At 43.7% G+C, this 24,656-nt stretch overlaps 1 protein-coding gene and 1 long non-coding RNA gene across 3 annotated transcripts in view; one reads left to right on the top strand and one right to left on the bottom strand.

Annotated features, from left to right (window-relative positions):
- SUGCT (succinyl-CoA:glutarate-CoA transferase) overlaps positions 1–24,656 on the top strand; it is a 707,967-nt gene that overhangs the window by 560,482 nt on the left and 122,829 nt on the right. The window lies entirely within an intron of this gene.
- Positions 15,106–16,385, bottom strand: LOC144245828 (uncharacterized). The gene is made up of 3 exons (XR_013339431.1): positions 16,184–16,385; positions 16,023–16,096; positions 15,106–15,627 (listed from the first exon to the last, which is right to left on the bottom strand). It is a non-coding gene; the product is annotated as an uncharacterized LOC144245828 (long non-coding RNA).

Below are 24,656 nucleotides of genomic sequence, written 5' to 3'. Positions count from 1 at the left end.
GTACAAAGTTGATGACCAATGTCTTAGTCTGTTCAGGGTGCTATTAAAAAAAAAGTGCCATAAACTGGGTGGCCCATAAACAACAGAAATTGTTTTTTCACAATTCTGGCAGTTAAGAAGTCCAAGATCAAGGTCCTAACAGATTCAGTGTCTGGTGTCTGGGGAGAGCCATTTTTGGTTCAGAAACTGCCATCTTTTTGCTGTGTCCTCATGGGGCAGAATGGGAAAGGAGCTCTCTGGCCACTTCTATAAGGGCATGAATCCCATTCATGAGGGCTCTACTTTATAGTATAATCACCTCCCAAAGGCCCCACCTCCAAATGCCATCACATTGGGGATTGGTTTTGACATATGAATTTCGGACAGACACAAATATTCAGTCTACAGCAATCAATAAATGGAAGGATCCTCCTCCTTCCCGAGTGCTGTTTTCACGACAGTGGCTTCTTCTGTTGACAGTAACATCCACTGAGCTGGGTGGATGTGAGTTAGTTTCTAGAGGCTGCTCTGGTATAGGGACAACCAGTCATGCTCCCAAGGCCATTCTCAGTGGGTAGCCATTTCTAGAGACCTTGCTAAGTGAATCTAGAGGAAACTACAGCATTTCCAAGAGTTTACCGGACAGTTTTATATGATAATTTTGTGTTCAGGAAGCTAGGCTATATAACTCAGCTCCCCCACCCCTTCTTCCAATAGGTCTTCTCAGATCTGTTCCTTACAGGGGTCATCACAGAGTTTGTGGTCATATCACAGCTCCTACAACTGGAGAACTCCCCACTCTCATTGTCACCTTCGCCTTGGAACACAAGAACACGCCTGTGTTAGCACGTCCTAACAGCAGCCCTGGGCGTCCTGTAATTGCCTGTAATTGCCTGGGGTAGAACTAAACTCTGCTAGGGGCTCAGATTACAGAAATCTACATCTAACCCAAGGAAGAATCTCCCCTCAAATGAGGAGTATAGATGTGAAATCCCAGTATACGCCATGAAAACGCAGCAACAGTGACTATTTTTTGAGACGGAGAGGCAGTTTGGGGAAAAGGAGAAAACTTCTTTAATCTCTTTACCCTGCTTCATCCTGATTTTCTTTTGAAAGATGTTTGGTATGTGCGAATGTGAGTGTTCTGCGTGTCGCTAGAAAACGCAAGAAGGACGCTGTGATTATCATTTTCTGAAGAGGCTCTCCTACAGGAAATTGGGCTGCAGGGGAGGAAAAGTGTGTGTTTTCCTGCAGGAAGTGCTTGTAGAAAGCCAAATCTGGGAAACAAATCATGAAGATGGTATAAATAAAATTCTGGCCCTTTGCATTTTAAATGGCGGGACAGTACCTTTGGTCCCAAAGAAAGCAATTTCTTTTGGATGTGGTCCTTCAGGCACGTGAAAGCTTCAGATTTAATTTTAAAACCAGCACCTTTATGCTTCCCGTTTTTCCTAAATCGCCTGACCACAGGCACATACTCTCTAACCACCAACACTGGGAAACTTACAAATGGGAAAATTGAATTCCACTTAGGAAAAAGAGTATTAGAAATCTCCAAGGAGTGAAGCCTTCAATATTGTGTCAAAGTAAGCTCTGGTGGATTTTTGTTCCTTTTGAAAGAACTGACTTCCTATGTTAAAACTTGCTCGGGTTATAAATTGCAATTGAAATCCTTTTTTCCGTGCACTTTAAAACTCACTGACAATAAAATTTTAACAAAGAATAGATTTTATTGGGAGCATAAACTGAAGCGGAAATTTTTAGCTGTTAGCATAGATGTTATCAAATGTCTTCTTTCATGGTATTGCTTACCAATGTATTTATATACACTTCGAATAAAATGAAATGGAAAAACAAATATACCTTATGTTGTGGCTTTAGAGAGTAGAACTTGCTCTCAGTAAAACTTCCCAGATCCACACAGTACCGTATAAAATGACAGGAAGTAGGGAGCTGTTTCACGAAACATAATAGTAGTAGTGTCAACGTGGCGCTCTCTGCAATAATGATGTCTGTCCCTAACTCGGTCTGGATGTCTGAGACTCAGTGCCTTCATAAATCCTTCCTTCCCATTCCAGGCTGTGATCAAGCAAAGAGATAAGGGGACTTACACAAAGTGGGCACATCTTCTTGGGCCCTTCAGAGCTCTCAAGGGATTAAAGTCAATGAGTAGATACATAAGCTTTCGTGGAAGCCCTTCACCTTCATCTCATTCCTGCCTAGACTATTGCAATAGCATCTTATCCTTGGTCTCTGATCTCTTGCCCCGCCTGCAGTCTGTTCTCTATAAGGAGAGAATTTTACAAACATAAAAGCGTTCATGCCCCAGCCTGCTCAGAATCCCTGAGGGCATCCCGTCACATCTTATCTGAACCCATCTTCTGCCCCTGTCCTCCTTCCCANTGAAAGCTTTATACTTGTTGTTTCTTCTGTCTAGAACACCAGATATTCTCATGACTCTGCTCACTGCTTTTAAGGGTCTGCTCATATATTGTCTCCTCTCTGAGGCCCCTGCCCCCACCGCATTATCACTCTCTGTCTCCTTCCTCTGCTTTACTTTTCTTCATAATATTTACCACTCTTGGATATCAGATGACTCATATTCATCTGTTTATTAACTGTTTCCCTCATCAGGACGGAAGCTCCCTGAAGGGAGAGACTTTGCTCACAGAGTTTACAATGGAAGTCCCATATAGGAGCTCAATAAACATGTGTCTAATGAATTGTTTTATGTTAGTGAATGTTAGTCCCTCTGGGGACTTCTCGTCCTTTCTCTTCATATAATTGAACATAAGTAAAATTGTATAATATTCACTACTAGGGATTGTCACGACCTATACATTTCAGAACTGGAATGGTCAATAGAGATCATCTAGCTAGCTCATCAGTTTTCAACCTTTATTATCACTTTGCTGAGATGCAGAGTATAGTCTGATACACTTTTGAGAAGTCTCCCCTGGATATTCCCATATTTGGGAATTCCTTCCCTCATCAAACAGTAACTCTTCCTACCCATTATTGCTCTGAGAAAAGCTTTGCAATCATTTCTAATCATTACAACTATTAATAATGCCATAGTGTGGTTCCCTAGAAGCAGCATATGAAGAAGGGATTAGGGTGCACTGGTTTAATGAGGGAGTAATCTTTAGGAAAAGCCTAGAAGAGAGTGAAGAGAGCAAGATAAGGAAAGAGATGTGGATCCCCAAGGATGTGGTCTTAGGTAAAGTCTAACTTTGGCCTGATACACGGGATTCACAGGGCAGAACCTTCCTTCCCTTCAAAGAGCCTAGGGTAAAGAACCAAGCAGTCATTGGGTACCCTGGGGCTGGGGTGGCAGGTGGTGGCTGGTTTCCCTGGCATCTCTCCTGGTATATCAGCCCAGGACAACTCACAAGAGAACATTCTCAGCAGTATTACTCAAAGCAAGCAAAGGATGGGTGCGTTATCTGGTCCACAACCTCTACCACAGATGGTTTCTCAGTTGTGACTATGTACCACAGGTTATAGTTCTCAAATTCACTGCACGTCAGAATCCCTTGGAGGGCTACTTGAAATCCATATTGTTGGGCTCCCGTCCCACAGTTTCTGGCACAGATAGGAGGTGGGGCCCAAAAACGTATTCTAACAAGTTCCCAGCTGGTGCTAATGCTAGTCAGGGGTTGAGTGAACAATTGTGAAGATGGCTGGGTTGTATCATACTTAAGATTACCTTAAAGAATCTCAGAAAACACACACACACACACACACACACACACACACACACACACACACAAATCTTACTCCAAAAAGCACTGGAAGTAAGAGAAGGCCTTCTTGGAATTCTCTTGAAGAAGGGTAGGGGTATGTGTACCCTACACCACACTCAGCAGACTTTCTAAGAGATAGTTTTTAGAAACTGCCCCTCTACTCACTTTCATCCTTACTGCAACTACCTTCTCCCGTGTCATAAAACATTCTCTGAGTGTTAGCGATAAGATGGCTCCTTCTTTCCCATTCAAGAAAGTGTTGTAGAATGCAGGACGGACATACATTATCACAAACATATCCTTGAATTTGCTTTTATTTACACAGAAACAAGCTGTGTGTGTTTTATTCTTTGCGTCTTAGGAACAAACTACTTAGGATCCACCCCACAGTTTATGGAAAGGATATGTATGTCTCAGCCACTGTTCTGTAGCTGATGAGTAAGGGGCACCGGGGGTGAGGCCTTTAATGTTCTCTTTCAGACAGAATTTCTCTCTTTGGAGGTTTCTCGTCCACCCCATTCTTCCTCCATTCTAAGTTTTGTAGATCTTGCTAAACAGGATAGTTTTAGGGATTAGGATATAGACGTGTGTTTGTGCATTAAGAGAGACTGAGATTTCTAAAATCACGCCTAAGGAAAAAAAGAGATTAAAAAACAAAAGCAAAGACAAACTTCTCTGGTCACATTAAAAACTAGTCCAGGGGCCCCTGGGTGGCTCAGTGCATTAAGTGTCCGACTCCTGATTTCAGCTCAGGTCATGATCTCACAGTCTGTGGTTTGACCCCATGTTGGGTTCTGTGCGGACTGTGCAGAGCCTATTTGGGCATCTCTCTCTCTCTCCCTCTGTCTATCTTCTCCCCCTCTGAAAATACATAAATAAACTTTTTAAAAAAATTTTTACATAAAAAGTAAAATTTAAAAAAAGAAAACTAGTCCAGGAACGACAACAACAAAAAAGTGCAAAAACTAGATAATTTTATCTGAGTGGACAAGTTTAGCAAATAATCCCCAATTTACTGAAAGATCACCCAGAGTGTTCTTCAGAGGTTGTATTATCATTTGATTATTTTTTCCCTGGGATCTTAGTTTAAGAAACTTTCCTTCATGAGTTTTGACTTGAAAAGATGCCATCTAAAATAAACTCCCAGTTTGTCTGTCAGTGCTGTGGGTTTGGACTGTGGAATGCGGCTCGAGGATGTCGAAGGAAGAGTTCTCGCCAGCGGAGTGGGCTGAGGAAGGGATAGGGAGTCATAGGCGTTTGCCCAAGGAGGCTGCCCTTCACTTAGGTTAGGATCGCTGCTAAACAAGGTGGTGAAACTTCTGAATCCGAGATGAGAATCCCAGATACCTACTAGGGCCCCGTCAGGGAATGCTGGTGAGTGAAGGCCGGAGGGGGGAAGAAAGGCCGAAGGGAGCCCCATGGTGGCACACTTCGTCTTCTGGGGACAACACAGGCTCAGCTTCTGTGTTTATAAGGGAAGCTGCATCAGGATTTTGTTGTGAAAGCTTGTAATGGAGCCATACCGCTTCCTCTTTCCTATCCAGTCCCCGTCCCCAAGCTCCAGTCCCCCATCCTTTTGAGACCCGAACACTATTGCTTCTGGACTTCGCTCCCTGCTGTGGAATCCTAGCCTTCACTCTCTGAACCGCACGTCTGATTTTATACTGTTTCGCGACTTCTGTTTTTATATGAACATTCAAATCATTGTCAAAATGGCCTTGTGGGTCCCCAGCTAGATCATAAGCTTGTGAACTCTCTGAGCACAATGTCCGGTCTCAAGGCTTTGTCATCCCTCCACATGCGCAGGGCAGGGCTGCTGCCTTGCAGGTACCACCCACCCTATGGCAGAGGCTCTGTGTCCTTCTTTACGGCTCTGTAAGCCAGGCCCACGTCGAAGATGAGGAGGCTGAGTGTCAGCAAGCCCACCTGGCCTGGCCCACTCATAAAGGGAGGAGCTGTATGCCCTTGACTGCCTTTGACTTTGCTGCCCTTTACATCATTATCTGGGTCACATAAAACTGCCATAACAGAAACATCATAGGGTGAGTGGCTTGAACCACAGACGTTTACTTCTCATCGTCCTGGAAGGTGGAAGTACAAGGTGAAGGTGCTAGCAAACTTGGTGTCTGGTAAGGCCCGTTTCTGGTTTGCAGGTGGCCTCACCTGGCAGAGGGGGTGGAGAAAGGAAGCCGTATTCTTCTTAGAAGGACACTAATTTATTCAAGAGAGCTCTGCCCTCCTGGCCTAATTCCATTCCAAAGGCCCATCTCCAAATACCATCACACTGGGGGTTAGGATTTCAACATGTGAATCTTGGGCGGGCGACACAGACATTCAATACATTACAATTATTTAGACTATAACTACTTGCTTGTAAATAGGTATTTTCAGCAATGAATCAGTGATCTAGTATTCCAATGTTTGTTTTTTATACTGACTGCCAGGTTACAATTATTTTATAACTTTTAGGATACGCTATTTGTTAAAGCAGGAATAGGAACAGAGAAGGTTAGTGAGGTCTGATAAAAAATATAACCTCTCTGGGGGCACCTGGGGGGGGCTCAGTTGGTTAAGCATTTGACACTAGCTCAGGTCATGATCTCATGGTTTGTGGGTTCAAGCCCCACATTGGGCTCTGTGCTGACAGCTCAGAGCCTAGAGCCTGCTTCGGATTCTGTGCTTCCCTCTCTCTCCGCCCCTCCCCTGCTGGTGCCCTCTCTCTCTCTCTCTCTCTCTCTCTCAAAAAAAAAAAAAAAAAAAATATATACCNCGGATGCTTAACGGGCTGAGCCGCCCAGGCGCCCCTGAACTTATTTTAAGATGAAAGCACCCATGTCCCCCAGCCCAGGCCCACTTCAGGTTAGAAGTCTGTAGAGGAGGGGTGTGCATGACAGAGGAGGGGACACAGATGGCTTCTGTTCCATTTTCTCACTGTCATTTGTCTCCCTCCCTCTTTGCCCCCACTGTGCCCCCACCATTCCAGTTTCATGCTGGAAAGGGACCCAAGAGAGCTGGGCAGCAAAAGCCTCACCTCACTGGTGTTGCGTGATCTCGGATAAACTCTGTCTGCACTTGGAGACTGCTCGAAGCAGGCCCTCCCATGCTGTGCTCTCAGGGTCTTCCACTCAGCAGATCCCACCGCAGGCCCCGGGCTCAGGCGGTGCCTCCCTGCACCTGCCAGTTAACATTCCCTCTTTCCCAGGCTTGACCCCTCTGTATACGACGCACTGCCAGTTCTTCCTCTGCTGTCTTCCCCACGCCTCTCTTACTAAGCTTGAGGGAGCAAGGATTCGTACCCAGCCAGAGGGTGGTATTCTCATAAATGCTGCCATCCTCCAGCATTCTCATCCTCAGGAGGTGGCTGCTGAGTTCAGGGTAACAAAGCCAATTCTCCCCACCTCCTTGCAAGTCCTGCGAAGGTGGTCTAGAAGCACAGTCCCCTGTTATTTTGCGTTTAACCTTTTGTGTTGAACCCAAACAGAGGTGGCAATGATTCTGTTGTAATATCCAGCAGCGCTTGTAAATCCGACTTTGGACCTAGGCAGCTAGCGAGCATTGATCTGAGTATTTGTGTGGGAAGTATCAGTTGTGTAGAGAACTGTTTGAATTATGCTTTCAAACACTTATTCGTTCAGACTCCAGTCCCCACCTTCTCTAACCCCCTGCAACAGACTTTACATTTTCTTTCATATTCTCTTCCTTCTTTGGGAAAGGAGGCATTATGACCATGCCAGGGGAGATCACTGGGCATCTACCTTGCTTTTGCCGTGTAGAAAACTATCCAAAGATATTAAGAAATATTTTAATTTTTTTAATGTTTATTTATTTTTGAGAAAGAGATAGAGACACAGTGATAGAGAACGAGTGAAGGAGGGGCAGAGAGAGAGAGGGAGACACCAAATCCAAAGCAGCTCCAGGCTCTGAGCTGGCAGCACAGAGCCCAACACAGGGCTCGATCTCATGAAGCGTGAGATCATGACCTGAGCCAAAGTTGGACACTTAACTGACGGAGCCACCCAGGTGCTCCATTTTATTATATATATTTTTTTAATTTTTCAAAAATATTTTAAACTTTATGTCACTTTCCATGGCGACACTATTTAGCTAACATTAATTACTGGAAACAAAACAAAAGAAACACAACTACTCCCTCCCCTCCTAAAAAAGCCCAAAGATTTCCTGAGATTTGTCATATACTGAGTTAAGTGTCTCTGGTTTTGCTGTAGTTTCTGTTTAATCTCCCAATTTTGCCTGAAGCCATGAAGTCGACCTCAGAGCAGAGCGTCTCTCCAGCCCTTGCTGCTGAAATGAAAACCATGTGCTTGTGTGGGTTTTCTTTGTTTTTCTTTTTAAAGTTCTTCTCCATTATTTAATGAAACTATTTAGTAATGCATAGGTCTTAAATAATAGGGTTCACATGGGCTGTTATCAATTAAGTCACATTAACACAAACACTTGTTCTCAGAAGCAAATTTAACTCTGGACATGTTTAAAGCCGATTGTAACACCCTGGAGGAAGTTAGAAACCCTTTGAATTTTTACAAGTCGGACTATACAGAACAATACATAAAAATAATATGTGCATGAAATACTTAATACTTGTACAGCCCCCATCCATCTTTTCCTCCTTGCAGGAAGGTAATTTATCAGTCTAAACTCCCGTCCTGGGTAGTGTTACTTCTGACCCTGGTTTAGTGGAAGAAAAATCTAATTCACACTGGAGGCATGTCACCTCCCTGCACCTGGGATGCAAATCACACGTCAGTACACCAAGCGAGTTGTGGAGATGCCTTCTCCTTCCACCTGCCAGGAGTTAAGATCATCTGGAAAAGAAGCATTGCAAGGGTATGTCTTGAATTCTGAAAATCACACCTTCTATTCCACTGTAACAGTATTTTAAAGAATAAAATCCCCCCCCTTTTTTTTTTGCTTTGAAAACAGACCAACCTGGTACAAATAGGTCATTCTTGAGTATTTGCTCATGCCATATGCATAGCAGAGAACGAGCAGTTTATGGCCAGTGCAGCAAACACATCGGAGGTGTTGATGTGGGGGCGGGATGGGGAGATTTTGCCACTGTGACCCAATCTGCACAATTGCAAACAACACTCGGCCTTCTCGAAGCCCCTTCTCTTCCTTTCTCGCATGCCTTCTGCCTGACTGCAGGACGGAAGGACCATCACTCTACAGCATGTCTCCTTATTTCCCACAAAACTAACAAGCAAAAGAGCTCAACTCTCATTTCCCAGTGAGGGTGTTCTCACCAGGAAAACAAATAAAGTGAGGTAATTTGCATTTGGATGTGACTGACTCTCCCCTGAGTCCCGGATAGGTGCATATCCAAAGGCAGCTGGCATATCCCCCTGGGATATAGCCACGCACAGCAGTTCACACTCTACGTGTGTGGGCGGAGTTTACCTCCCCCCCCTCCCCCCCCAACACACACACACACACATGTCCGGCTTCAATATCTCATGGCCGGGCACAAGCATGTCACCAAGCACGCCAGCTACTGAATGGATTATCTGTCCAGACTTCTCGTCTCTGCCTCTCCGTATTCAAGCAGTTGGAGATTCCTAGTTCCCCTCCTCACAGGTCTTCTACCTGATTCTGGCTCAGTTTCCCCAGACTTGCCATTGCACATTCTCACTGCCAATTCAGTGACCCAGCCCATAGGTCTGCCTGCCACTTCTGCACCGCAAGAGGCTGCTGGCACACACACCATGTCCCACTCTGCAGCTCCGGAGCCCTCTGATCCTTCAGATACTGCCGCCGTCTGCTGCTCTGCCCTCCTCCCTCCCTCTCGGACCACCATCTCCTTCTTCGTCCCCTTATCTCTCTCCCGCTGGACATGCTACACTGACGACTGGGTTTTACAGCCCTTCCTAATCGACTTCATCTTTTTTTCTCCACTGGCTGGTTCTCTGAGGGCAGTTTTGTACCCATCTGCCTGTCGTTAGTGCCGGGCACAGAATAGCTGCTCGGCAGGCGTTAGTTGAGTGCACCGACTGGATGTGGGCCTTGTAAGAGATGAACTTGTGAACTCATTTGCTGAGCTGAGTGGGGGACGTATTCCTGACTTTAGCCCCGGTAGGCTTCCAATCAATTCCTGTGTTTTGTTGAGTACTGAAAGCAGAGACTTTCCAGTCCTGCTCAGTAATCCCTTCTCCCGGCTTCCAGCCAGAGGAATGGTCACCAGCAATGAGAAACCCCAATTTTTAAGTTCGCCGGGTCCTATTGTATATTGTGTGGCCGAAGCCAAAATGGCCTCTCACCTCTAAATCTAGAAGCCCTTCAGAGGCCCTAGATTATGACTGCAAAACGGTAACTTTTGCCGAAGTCTAGAAATTGTTTCTACAAATTAATCGGTCAATGGAAATCGATTAAATCCTTGTTCCATGGACACTGAAATGATTGAGATTACTAATGTTTAAACAGAATAAGCTTTAAGTAGGTTATATGAACAAAAAACTGAATTGCTCAGTAGATGTTAGGGTGATTGATATATTCATTTGCAGAAAAGTAATTTTCAAGTTTATTGAAGAATTAAGTAAAATCTAAGAATAGGAAGAAACTGAGGTGAATGTTTATTACATAAAATCAGAGAAATCATGAGCAAGACAGCTACTGAAGAAACCATTGACCATACAAAAACTAAAATCCTCTGTGTATCTATGAGCACAGCCACACCTATAAAGGCAAATACCTATGTTACGGCGTTTCGGACATGGAGTAGATGATGCATCACTATACTGTCAGTGCCACTGAGAGTGGGAAAAATAACAAAACACTGGTTAAAATATGATAGGCCAGGGGCACCTGGGTGGCTAAGTTGGTTGAACATCTGACTTCGGCTCAGGTCATGATCTCACGGTTCTTGGGTTCAAGCCTGTTTCAGATTCTGTGTCTCCCTCTCTCTCTGACCCTCCCCTGCTCACGTTGTCTCTCTCTCTCTCTCTCTCTCAGAAATAAATAAAACATTTTTTAAAAGTTTTAAATATGATAGGCCATCAACTGTAAAACATGAATTGATTTTAAGGATGTTAAAATGGGGGGGGGAGGGGGAACGTGCCTCTTGGGATCCAGGAAGTATGGTAGCAAACTAGAAAAAAAGAAAAACATGACAGAAACATGGCATCTACTCACCTCCAGTGGGAATATAACTTAGCACAATGTTTCTGGATACAATTTAGCAGTTATGTACCAAGCGTTTTGAAACATGCATCCTTCTGGCCCACAAATTTCACTTCTTGGAATTTGTGCTAAAGAAATCATCAAGAATGTGTAGAAAGATTAAGCTACATATTTGGTCACTGCCATAATATTTATAAAGCCAAGACACTGGCATACCTTAAATGTCCAGAAATCAGTGATTAGTTTCTGCAACACGTTATAGCATGTCCATATCAGGGCATTGTCTTAAGTCATTAAAAATGATGCTGTAGATGAAGATTAATTGGCAGAAAAGGATCTTTCCTGCATGTTTTGATTTCATTTCTCCAAGAAAATATCTATAGATGTTGCTATGTAGATATGAATAGACAGAGGAAACAGCTGGAACTAAATTGATATTAGAAGTGGTGGCTCTGAGGGTGGTGCTATAACGCCAATTTTATTTTTATTTTATTTTTCCTCATATATTTTAGTTTCTTTTAAAAATATAATCTATACTAGCACAATAATGAAAAGTTATTTCTATTTAAAATGAAAGTCTGCCTTTAATAGAGTTAAAAGGCTATTGGACAGATTAAGGGGAAACTACAAATGAAAATTATTGAAAAAAAAATATAAACTATGCCCTTGGTTTTAGGCATTTGTGGAAAACCACATTTCATGCCAAGTAATGAGCTTTCTGGTATGAAAACCGGGTTCTCTCTGTTTTATTGCCACCTTGATTAATAAGAAGTCAAGTTCCTATTTGTGTCTCACGTGTATATTAAGACTCTGACCCCCGCAACCAAATTCAACAAAACCTTGTGAAAAATTTCAGAAACGATTCTTGAGAAGTAACCAGGCACTTGGAAATTAACAAGTATTCAGTGTAACCTGACCTTGAGTGTCACATTTTAACATCTGTTTTTCATGTGATACTTGCTTGAGATCTGGTATCATTAAGTAATGAGGAAAATATCTGACTGTTACCATAGGTAACAGAGCAGTAACTTGAGGCAGGACGGATTGGCATACTTTGTCCATACAATGTAATTCAAATAAAGTCATAACAGTATGGCTATAGCCTTCATCTGTCAAGCATTTATACATTTTTTTCCCCTTTGATAAATGAACTGCTAGGCTTTATGACTGGTTAATAATAGTCCAATAAAAAGGAAGAGAAACAGCTTTTGGCTTTCTATTTAAAATTGCCATTGGCAGTTTGGAGATTTAGGTATATACACAAACATTTTTTAAGTGATTCTGCAGTGACATTTTTTTTTCAAGTGAAATAACTTTGAGTATTTTAAATAATACTTATTGAAATGGATTCCACATACTTGTGTCTGAGCCAGTGTCCACATATTGCCACAAACTCTGGGAACAAGTTCTTATAATATTAGAGACTACAAAAATATTTATTTATAGTCTTTCTTCCCAAAGACTACATCATATAAAATTTTTTAAAACCCCCACAGATATGAAAGGAGACCACTTTGAAAAGGTGATTGAGTGTCGCTCCTTCAGCTACGAAGATTGATCTGGAGAGTTTCTAGGCGGAGTTCCTAGAGTGGGAATTTCAGCGAGTTGTCGCAGGCTTGCGCTTTGTAGCATCTCTTCGTTGTCCTTCGGATGCGGCCCGGCCCCCTAACATGGCCGACAGAGCCACATGCCATCTGGCCCTCGCCGGCCTCCCCACCTCCTCTCTCCCTGCCAACCACTTCCCACTCTGCCTTGCTCCGGGCAGTGCTTCCTTTTGGGGACCGTCTGTACCCCACTTTCTGGCCCGTGGGCCCTCACTCACGCCGTCCTTTCTGAAGCTGTCTGGTCACTCTTTCCCTTGCCTGTTCCTCAGTCCTCTGAGCCCAAACCCATCTCCCATTCTGTTCCACGCCGTGCACTTCATCCTTGTTGTCTCGTTTTCTTCCTTCCCCTCCTCCTCCTCCTTTCTCTCTTTCTCCTCCTCCCTCTTCCTCCTCTCCTCCTCCTGCTGCTGCTGCTTCTTTCCCTTCTTCTTCTCCTTCTCCTTCCTCCACTCTCAACTCTCCTTTCCCTCGGAAGGCTTTGGCCCCCTTGCTCTTCCCACGGCGATCTTTCGGCGACCTGCATGCGCGGCTGCAGCCAGCCCTCAGGCTCCGCAGGTCAGGGGGCCTCAAGGTGCAGAGCCATCGCTCAAGAGCAGCTCGAGCTGACCCGAACGCGGCCAGGCGGGGTTGCCCAAGCCCGTGACAGGAAACTCAAAAGCCGAATGAGGCTGAGAATGGGGTGGACCCCGCGAGAGAACCGGGACGAATAAGGGAACCTGGTGCACACGATGAGGCAGAGGCCTGAGACCCAGCGCGAGGACGCGCGGGTTCAGGTGCAGCGTCCGAGGCAGCACTTGACACACGCAGCTCCAGTGGGACCATCACACACTGAAATTCTAGTCGCTCTGTTGCTCCCTGTGACCTTGGACAAGTCATCTAATCATTTCAGAGTCATATGACTTGGTGAAGTCACAATCTCTCTTAAGTATTCTAACCTATTAGCAGAGCAATTTGGGTAAGCCCTGTATTTGCCAGAGTTTGGCATGGAAGCATCCAGAGGTGCATGGGGCTACAGCAGGGATTCTCAAAGCCCCAGGATTAAAAATGCCTTTCTCTGGCACCTGGGTGGCTCAGTCGGTTAAGTGTCCGACTTCGGCTCAGGTCACGGTCTCACGGCTTGTCAGTTCGAGCCCCATGTCGGGCTCCGTGCTGACAGCTCAGAGCCTGGAGCTGCTTCGGATTCTGTGTCTCCCCCTCCTTCTGCCCGACCCCCACTCATGCTCTCTCTCTCTCAAAAATAAATAAACATTAAAAAAGGGTTTGTTTTTTTTTTCCAAATAAAAATGATGCACCTTCTTGGAGCATTCATCATATATAAGGGAACATTAAATATCATATTTTTTAATATCAGAAAAATAAATATGTTGTGGAGTTGTGAATATGTTGCATTCAAATGCAAAATTTGAATACGGTTTTAAGATAAGCATGAGATTACAAAGAAATGTTATCCATGGCTTCTGTAGGCTTCCCCCAAATCTCCGAGGGCCTCTCTACTATCCAGGGCCTCTCAGTGCACATGTGTGTGTTATGCAGGCTCCTTCCAGCCAAGACAAGAAGTTGTTTTTGCTTTTCTAAATAAAAAAGATGAGTGTAACATGTTAAATAGGAACCTTTGTCAAGAGCAGTATTCTGCCTCTTTGAGATAAGTTAACATAATAATCTGAGTATGACCAAATGCCACGGATGCGTCATGTTTTTGCTTCTTGAATGCATGTGTCTTGCATTCAAGCTCATCTTAACATGCCAGCTTTGAAATAGGACAGGAAGACACACGACATTTTGACAACATGAAGGAAGCCCTGCCGCACGTTTCATACGAGATTTTAAAACAGAGCTGTATTTTCTCATGTCTTTCTAGGTTCCACAGGCATTTATATCAGTAGGAATTTTCCTCCCTGGTCTTTTTGAGCCTTATCTTTCAAAAGCACAGCTACGGTTCATTTTCCCCAACAATGAGTCTGGTGACAGTAACTGGGGCTTTTGATTTGCTCACTTCAGTGACTTGTTTATGCAAGACCCCTAAGAAGGCGGGTCCTGGAGCCAGGCTCTAATGGCTCTCTTCACTTCGAGGGTGTGTTGATGGATTAAAGCAGGCCCTCACTACCTGTTGGTTACTGTGGAAGGGAGCGCCCCTTGATGTAGAAGAGGAGGGGGATAGGGGCACATGGGTGGCTCAGTTGGTTAAGTGGCTGAGTCTTGATTCCAGCTCAGCTCATGATCTCACAGTTCGTGAGTTGGAGCCCCACGTCAGGGTCTGTGCTGGCAGTGCGGAGCCTGCTTGTGATTGTCTCTCTCTTATCTCTTTATGCTCCTCCCCTGCTCACGCTCTCTCTCACTCTCTGTCAAAATATAAACATTTAAAAAATATTAACAAATCTAAACAACAAAGAAAGAAAAGGTGGGGGGTAAATCATGGGGCTGGGGGGTAACAAACCAGATTAACACAAACAGATTTCCCATGTTACACTATTCCTCATTCAAATGCCATTCATTCGAGCGGCCTTTTCGTTTTTCATATCCTGAGAGGTATCATGGGCTTTCTTCACTGAATGTTCTACTTAAGCCCTCTGAATAGTTTGCTCTCTGCCCCGGGGCGGCAGATAAGGAATGATATCAGTGCATCTCACTGTGAGACATAATGGTGAAATGCTGCAATGCATGGAATTTTATTTGGGCCTGCAATTTAATAAATGACGGACTATCTCTAGGTCAGATCTAGTCCAGATCAGTCACTACCATCTGTCACCCAGCTACAGCCAACTGGCAGCTGGTTGGTGGCCATTATGAAATCCATTAGTAATTTCAGTTCACTTCTTAATTAATGGACATACTTATGCACAGAACATTCCATAATTGACCATTTTCTTAAGTGGCTTCATTCTGTTCCTATAACCTGGACATTCTTGGCTCCCGAGGACCGTCCTCTGGTTTGGGGTTGCTGTGGTGCGGATAGGGTTTCTTCTGTCCCTGTTCACGCATACAGATACAGCCTGCGAAGAAATGGTAGGCTTTGAAATTTTGGCTTACACTGCTTGAGGTAGCAAACAGGATTCCCAAAGAGACTTCTTTCTAGAATTGGAGGCACTTCAAGACAGCCCTTTGGTGAGGGCTTTTAGTGCTGCACCTACGTTGCGGTCCTAGATGAAAGCAGGTCTCATGGAAGGCTGTGACAGGAAAGAAAACCGATCTGTTTAAGTCTGAGGCAAGCTGGCCTCGTGTGGGGCCATTGTCCCCGTCAGTTTTTATTTTATCTGAACAATTCCATCCACCACAACTTGCCAGACTAGAGAACTTCCTCTTTCTGGGTTACCAACAGGCACACGTTGCTACCAGCAAATTCTCCCCAATAACAAGCACAATGAATACTAACCAATTGGGGAACATTTTTTTAACAGAAAAAGAGGCTGACAGCTGCAAAAACCAAACAAGCACGCAGCCCTTCAATTTAAAGAAACCCGAGCCTGCTCTTATACTATAACGTAGGAGAGCCTTTTGGCAGAGTCATAGTTTTGCTCTATTTTTGTATAATAAATACACATATAATCAAGTGAAAATAGACCTTGGTGCAGTGTTCAGCCGTTCCCATGCGGTGACGAGGTAGCTCATTTAAATGCTCCTTGGGAATGTTGGCTCCTTCAATGAGAAAACAGTCAGTTTTAGACCAAATATAGTCAATTCCAAAAAGCAGTCAAACCAGTAGCATGAAAATGAATTTTTCACCTCTTCTGCTGGATGTTGTGGAATCCCATCAATGCGGCCAAGAGGATGGAACGAACGCTCTAAAACCGCGTTGTTTACCCCCGCTACACACAGTGGGCTTTGAGAAGCTCTGATGAATCTGCATTTCCTCAAGATGCTTGTGGTCCCCCAAACAGGGCCTTCCGGGGGAGGGCCTGGAGGGGGTGCTCTCTGGATCTGTCACCCCCTGAGGAGCACGGATGTTATGAAGATCCCGGGCGGTGGTGCCGGCAAACGGCCAGACAGTGTTCCGTTCCCCACAACCCCGTGCACAGAATTTTCACCCCTTGTGCAGCTGATGAGTCTGGAACGCAGGCTGTGTGCAATTCTCCTGCCAAGGCAAAAGTTTCTCCTTACAAGGAATTAACTTCGTGAGGAAATTTAGTCAGATTCAGGGGCTAAACCTTTATTTGGTACCTAAGCCTAGGTCTGGTAGCTCCATTTCAGCAAGCAGCCTTTCAGGAAGACGGCGACTTTGCACACGATGTCACTCTCAGTGACTCACCGCATAGATCTGCTGCCTCCTGAACTGGCCGTCAAAGAATGCTGGGCGAGACTTAGAGATCTCTTCACTGATGCCTTTACTCGGCAAATGAGATAAATAGAAAGTTAAGGGAAAATCGATTCCAAGTCTTCACACTATTTTCAACCCTGCAGAACTCACGCGCAGGGACCTGAGAACAAGGCACCGTAGTACAGTCTGAACCGAACGAGTAAGACTCCAGGCACGGGAATACACACACAGACAGTTAGGGTGTGTTTCTGAGGGGGTTTGGTATTACATTCGCTTTACTTAAGCCAGCGGTTGGCATTCACAACGTAAAGCAAAACAAAGCTACCCCCCAATCCTCTTAGTTCTGCGAAAGCTTCCTCAAGTCCACCGAAAATAAGTCACGAATCCCTGAAGGGCACAATTTTACATCTATCATTCGGGAAACTGGTCAAACAGGTCATTGAATCTTCTTTCTTAGAAAGTCAACATTTTGAAGTTTGCTGGCTCAGAGAGGAGAGAAACCATAAAAAATCAAAACTATGCATTTTAATAGTCTTGCATGCTTTACAAAACCATTGCTCATCCGTGGTCCATCGTGCCAATCAAGACTGAGGAAAGGAGGTGTTCCCAGAAGGCGACGCTTGGTTTCTGGTTCCAAAAAGCTCACGTGCGCAAGTCAGCAGTAATTTGACTATAGTCATTCAGGCAAATAATGTAGTAACTAATTTCCCTTATATGGAAGATGACTTGAGCAAAATTCTAGTCTGCTAAGTCCCCTGTAGTTGAGTGTAGCCTGAAATTAGAAAAGTTATAGGGAATAAATGAAGAATTCCCACTAAATTACTTGATAATGTAAAGTAATCTAGCCCAAAGGTAGTTTTTCAAGAGGGCTTGCCACATAGTATCTTTTATACGTATTGTTCTTAAGGGTTTAGACTTCTCAGAAGGCTACGTGGTATATAAATAAATCAGTTGGTTTAGAAACACGTTACTGGGGACTGTAGGTTGGGAAAGCCATTCCAGGGACACATCCAAAAGAGGAGGCTGATACATTATTAAACGTCACACATGTGTAAAAGAGATTTTCTTTTAGGTTTTTTTTTTAAAGCTTATTTATTTATTTTGAGAGACAGAGACAGAGAGAGCACGAGCAGGAGAGGGGCAGAGAGAGAGGGAGCGAGAGAATCCCAAACAGGCCCTGCACTGTCGGCACAGAGCCCGATGTGGGGCTCGAATTCATGAAACCACGAGGTCATGACCTGAACCAAAATCAAAAGTTGGACACTTAACTGAGCCACTCAGGCGCCCTGAGATTTTTCTTTTAGTTTGAACCTAGACTCAATCAGTAAATGACTCTTGAATGTGTGAGGGCGTATAATACATTTCCATGTAATGTTCAATACATATATATTTGCCCCTAAGCTCAATTACCGTGTTCCTACTTTGCTTTTCATACCACATCTTTCTAACGTGCCCCTTTGAAGTCAAGTAGCCTCCCTCCACCACACACACACACACACACACACACACACACACACGTACTTTTTTTTTGAGGGGGTCAGTAAAATGTCCATGTGACACATTAGGGCAATATCCTTCAATCTGATAAAGTTATTTATAAGCTGTATACATCATAAACAACATCTGTATTTTCAACTAGTGTTTGCCATCTGAAATGAATCTTCCAATAGTGCTGTGTAAGTGATTTGCTTCCGAGATCAGCTAGCGTGGGGTCCACATACAGAAAGCAAACTGGCAGAGTTTTCTATGAACTTCTTATAGGACTGGTGAAACGTCTAGCTAACTAAAAGAATGAAATGCATCTGAAGTAAGCCAGGGAAACCAGGGGTCCTGTCACTTCATAAACACATCAGGTAGGCTTGTATAAGACCAAGCTTTGGACACTCACCTAGCACCAGCCACAAGATCTCTGAATTTACCCAGAGGTAGATGGGCTGGAATCTGGCTCTCCCCTTCCCAGAAAGCATACGGGCTGCTCTTTTTTGTTTCCTTTTGCTTCTATTAGTAGAAAGATCATAAAAGCACAGATACCTCCACTGATCTCAGAACAGGTGAGCATATACCCCCTGAGATGGCCTGTTTCCTGGAAGTCACAGTTCTCTGAGAGAGTGAGGTTTGTTTTGATTTAACAAGAGCAGTTTCTGATGCTCATTCCTGGTGAGAGACTCCTACTTCTGATTCTGACTTCCAGTTAAATTATAAAACCACAGGAAATCTCTGCCTACTTCGGTCTTTAAGAGGAACTTTTTGGTGGAAAGAAAATGATGACTTTCCAGGAAACAGAATTCCTTCTCTCGTGTACTCCATCCATTAATTTAGACACCTATTGAGGATGTTGGGCTGTTAACCCACTACACACTGCAGTTGTCTATATTTGCTGTTTGCATTTTCAGGAGAGAGGATCTTACTCCATGCCCAGTACTTACCGAGACACTGGGCAGCTGTTGTGAAATCAACAAATCTATCGACATTTATGTACTTCCTGTCTATTTCCTAACAGGATTCTAGGCACTTGGTAATGAAACACATGGGAAACAGAACAATAAAATGCAGGTAACAAAAAGACCAGGCACCATGTGAAGAAAATGAAAAGATATTTATGCCAAGGGCCAGGTACTGGGATGAGATCACGGAAGCACTAGATTCGATTCTAAATAGAGGCAGAGAACAAATTCCTGATTGCCTGTATTGTTTTCTTAATCTGAGAAAATAAAGCACACGGAGGATTTCCTCACATGGGGGGTCAGGATGTGGGAGGACTTTGCAGATACCTGTTGCCACAGCTGACCCCTATCTATCTATGTCTGTCAGGCATATTTGGTCAGTTCTGTCCCCTATTAAGAAGATCTGGGGCTGGCTGAAGACAGTGGCCTGCAATCTGAGATCCAGGTGCCGCAAGTGACTTACTGACCTCTCCTCTGAAGTCAGTTCAATGCAACTTGAATATGTATTATATATGTAATAAATATGTTTATTATGTATGTAACGTTATATGGAATATATATATAGACATATTTTATACAACTTCTATATGAATGTTTATCTCATATGCACGAAAGCCAAGTTTCTATTGGAATCAACGTTATATCCTTTATTTAAGAAAAAGACAAATTGGGAGCAGATAAAACATCAACAAACTTATTTTATTTAAGGTCTATGAAAACAAAAGGAAAGCCCTTTTAAACATTTACTCTGCCACCATAAGAGAGGCCTTTGGCTGCCTGGGTAGAGGGCCACTGTGATACCCTGAGGACTGGAAGGGATGTTGGGCAGTAGAGACCTCTACTTTCTTCCCCACAGCTGAACCCAAGCGGTCCTGGGTTTTCTTTCCACTCTCTCGCTCTTTTTTTTTTTTTTTTTAATGTTTATTTTTGAGAGAGAGAGAGACAGGGACAGAGTGTGAGCAGGGGAGGGTCAGAGAGAGAGGGAGACACAGAATCTGAAGCAGGCTCCAGGCTCTGAGCTGTCAGCACACAGCCTGCTGTGGGGCTTGAACTCCTGACCTGTGAGATCATGACCTGAGCTGAAGTGGGACGCTTAACCGAATGAGCTACCCAGGCGCCCCACCCTTTCTCTTAACTATTGGAATTCACCAGAACTTTCTGTTCTTCAGCTTGGTTCATCTGCTCTCTCCTAGAGATAATCTCTTAAATTCTATATTAATTGCTTATATTTTCCTTAAAATCTTGTTTCTCAGCAGACTTAATCCAAGTCACTAGCGCTCTTGATACAAGCCCCAAACTCTTTCTCTGTAGAAATTGGATGTTGCCCTGTTTCTACTGCTTTAAATCCTTTGACAGCCTTGATTGGGGGGGATGCATTTTTTTTTTCTAGACAAGAAACCCGCCAGAGGTTTATAGAGAGAACTTTATAGAGCAGATAAGCAAGCAATTCATGAAGAACAATAAATAGCTAACTTTATAATCAGGAAGGCAGTAATTAGAAGACCGTATAGGATGGGAGTGGACAGCTTTGGCCCTGGCACCAGGTAGTCCCAATTCAGACACCAGCTCTGCCATTTAAACTAGTGGGGTGACCTTGGCAAATTACATAGACTCTATACCTCAGTTTCTTTGTTTGTAAAATGGGGCTAATAGACAATGAAAGGAACTAATCTGTAGAAAATGTTTGGGATATAGTAAACATTTATTAAGTATTGCTGTTATAACCTACTATGTCCTAATCTGTATGCACAAGGCACCTAACTATTTCTCAGATGTCCATAAAGACACCTAAGATGTTTTATCTTCTATTCTAACATAGTAACTCATGGAGAGAGATTACACGTGGGGCAAGGTGAAAGAAAAGCGGAGGCTTCACACCCATGTGGTAATCTAGCCGCCTACTTGCCAAGGTTTGAACTTGGGGGCGCCCGCAGTGGGCAGGCTGCCCTCACCATGAGGGCACATACTGTCACTGACTGTGCAGGTGCTGTTTGGAACAGGCACTGTCATGCGAGGAATACGCTTGATTATCAAGGGAGGGGTTAGTGCTTATAGCCAAAGGGCCAAGTGCTAAGAAAACAAAGGATGATATATAAACAAGACGCAACACTTCTGTGGCAGGTGAAAGATGAATGAGGTACTTAAGCAAGGCTCTCGAGACAGAGCAGTGTGTGTGATTGAAAGGCTGCACTGACTACGTGCATTGTGTTTGGAGAAACAGGCGAGGCCCCCACGGGCTGTCAAATACTGAATAATATATTAGTAGGAATGGTATCATGTTATTGTTAGTGACTCCTCGCCCCCTGTTAGCTAAGGCAGTAACTTTTTCTCTATACAAGTATTTCGTGACCTTTGAGATTTCTCTCTTGCCTTTCACAGGTATACTTTTCCATGCTTTATACAAAGACGTCATAATTTCTTTAGGAGAAAGTCTGTCATCAATGTTCCCTGGAAGTTATTCTTCAGCTTATCCAGGAGATATGAAGTCGCTTTTTCAGTTCCCAGTCTCAGTTATTGGGTTTCTAGTCTCAGGGGCTAGATAGTGGCGGCATTTGGGGAACTGGTCGCCAGGTACCCTTTCTCATCTTGAGCAACAGGATCTAACCCTCTGGACATTCTCCTCTCTGGGAAGCACTTTACATTAGGTGAGTCCCGAGGGCCATTATCATCCTTTCTCATCACACGCTTATACAAATGTAGAACATCACACTGAAAATATTCTCTGATGCCTTCGTGTCCGACAGCCGTGCCGAGGCTCAGCAAGAAATCCTTTGATGTAGGCGTGGTTTCTTCCAAATTAATCATCCTGTTCAGGATAGAACTGAGCTTTCTGAACTTTGATTCTTGACAACCAGTATCGCTAACAATTTAATAGAAACTTTTTGGCTAGACCTGAATGCACGCATCATAAAGATGAAATATTTAGTTACTCTACGCAGAGAAAGAATTTTTGCCTAGGAATGTTGTGGCTCTAGATACCTATGTGCAAAAATACGTGATGTATATTTCCTTTCATCTTTTTTTTTTCATATGTGGGATTATCTTACTCATACAAATTTGTATCTTGAATTTTTAGTCAGTAACTTTCTTGTGTTGCCAAAGAACTTTGTAAATGTAATTTTAATGGCTCTTCAGTATTCAGTCACGATTTTTAATTTTTTTTCTTAACATTTATTCATTTTTGAGAGATAGAGATAGAGTGCAAGTGGGGGAGGGGCAGAGAGAGAGGGAGACACAGAATCCAAAGCAGGCTTCAGGCTCTGAGCTGTCAGCACAGAGCCCCATGCGGGGCTTGAACCCACGAGTGGTGAGATGCTATAAAAAGGGTTTGAGCCCTGCATCGGGAGCCACGCTGACAACTCGGAGCCTGGAGCCTGCTTCAGATTCTCTCTCTCTGCCCCTCCCCTCCTCGTGCTCTGTCTCTCTGTCTCTCAAAAATAAATAAATAAATAAATAAAAACATTAAAAAATGTAATCAACACTTAGTAACACCTATCTATTGCAGGTATTGTGCTAGAGAGTAGGGACATGAAAGGTTCTGTCCCTTTTCTCAGGGACTGTATGTCCACAGATGATTAGAAACCAGTGCGATAAAGGATTTAATCTTGTAGGATTAGAAGAAGAAACACAAAGTTGTTCTGGGCTGGCAAAATAAAATGAGAAGAGTAGTGCCATCTGACTTGTCTTACAGGATACATATTTGCAAAAAAGAAAGCATTGGGATCTGTGTGTGTGTTGGTGTGGAAGCACGTTAAAAGTCAAGGAGGTTTTAAAGAGCGTGATGTTCAGAAATCTGGAAGTGTTTGATGCTACATTTTGGTGAGCTGTGACTGGATAAGTAGTTCAAGAAAAGGGTGTGAGGGTTCTTTGTTTGTTTGTCCATATGAAAGGCTTTAGACTTTATCCTACAGATCTGAAGTCACAGCTCAAATACCTCCAGGTACTCAATGGATAAGGCCAATGACTACATCAGTAGTAACCAGGTAACCAGGAGTAGGGAACACAGGAAAGCATATGTCACAGCGAAAGACAATAAATAGGTGTCTCTCAGCTCACATAGGTTACGTCCAGACTTTCCAGACTCTTTCACTTATTGTGAAGACTCATAAATCTAGGTTTATATGTAAAATCTCCACATTTTTAATCTTGGCCATCAAGATTGAGAATGATGCAGATGATAAAATATCATGCAAGCCAGAGAAAGCTGCTTGGGTATATGCTCTGCTAATGCAGAGGGGCCACAGAAGAACATAGAGCAGGGGATGGCATGGCCAGAAGTGGACTTTAGAGACTCGGTTCAGATGGTTGCTGTCATTGATGATGGATGAGGCCCATGGTGAGACGATTTGGAGACTCTTTAGTAGGGTAGGCAAGTGGTTCTCATGTCTTCACTTATGGTGATCTTCATAAAAAAAAAAAAAGAATGAAGGGCATATTTGAAAAGTGGTAGGAAGTGATAGGACTTGATAATGAATTTATCTTGACTGGGGGAAGAGGTGGCCAGGTATAAGATGGGGGGGGGGGAGTCAAGGAGACTTCCCAGTCAGAAGTCATGTGGCTGAATGGGTGGGAATTGGCTGGAACAGGTTTGAGGTGTGGTGACAATGAGTTTTATTTGGACTCTAGTGAGTTTGAGAGTCTGTCATGGTATTCAGGACTCTGAATCATGGAATTCGTCTTATTCTCCTAACAAGGCTATGAGGTAGATCACGTTAAGCCAGTTTTTAATGGTGAAGACATTGAAGTCCAGAGAGGTGAAAAAGTTTTGTCCAAGTCCTTAGCCTTGGCAGAACTGAGATTGGCTAAGGTTCCTGCTACTCATCACCATGGCTTTCAGACAAGATCAAGATCTTTTGAAATACCTGTCAAATGTTCATCATTTCCTTAGTTTAGGTTCTAAGTACCCTTATGTGATAGGGAAACGCAAAGCATTCATGCTTCATACGTAAAAACTTGGGAAATTCAATATTCTAGAGTCCTCAGAAAATAATCGTGTGCCACCAAGGAACCGAAATTGTGAGGATATATGCATCTTTGTTTACATGGTACACACCCGCATGAAGCAGCCCCTCTGCCCGGACTCAGGTCACGTGCACACATAAGCCACTGAAGTGGAAGAAGAAAAACTTTGATGTGACAGCAGTATGTGGTTTTAAGTTTTTACCAGTTTTCTGAAAATGACAAAGCTAGTTCCAACAGAGTGCAAAACAGGATTAAAAATATTCCTTCATGAAAATAATTTCAATAAAATATTGGTTGAAATCTGGATGGATGAAATCTGGACGTAAACATTCCTGTCTCCATTATGTAGGACCTCTGAATCTCATTTGGATTTATAAGATTGGGCAAGTGGTTTTGGGGGAGGGGGCAGAGGAGTGGGGGGATCTTGTTCAGATGGGGTGCATGATAAACTGAGAATTCTAGCATCTGAGGATCTGTCTGGATGTGACTGAGGAGCTAGATACAGTGGGTTGTAGGGTTGCTGTAACAGATGACC

The sequence above is a fragment of the Crocuta crocuta genome, unplaced genomic scaffold, assembly GCF_008692635.1.
Source record: "Crocuta crocuta isolate KB4526 unplaced genomic scaffold, BGI_CrCroc_1.0 scaffold108, whole genome shotgun sequence".
Lineage (NCBI taxonomy): Eukaryota > Metazoa > Chordata > Mammalia > Carnivora > Hyaenidae > Crocuta > Crocuta crocuta.
The sequence above is the reverse complement of the archived record's forward strand: the minus strand, read 5'-3'. Positions and strand labels throughout refer to the sequence as shown.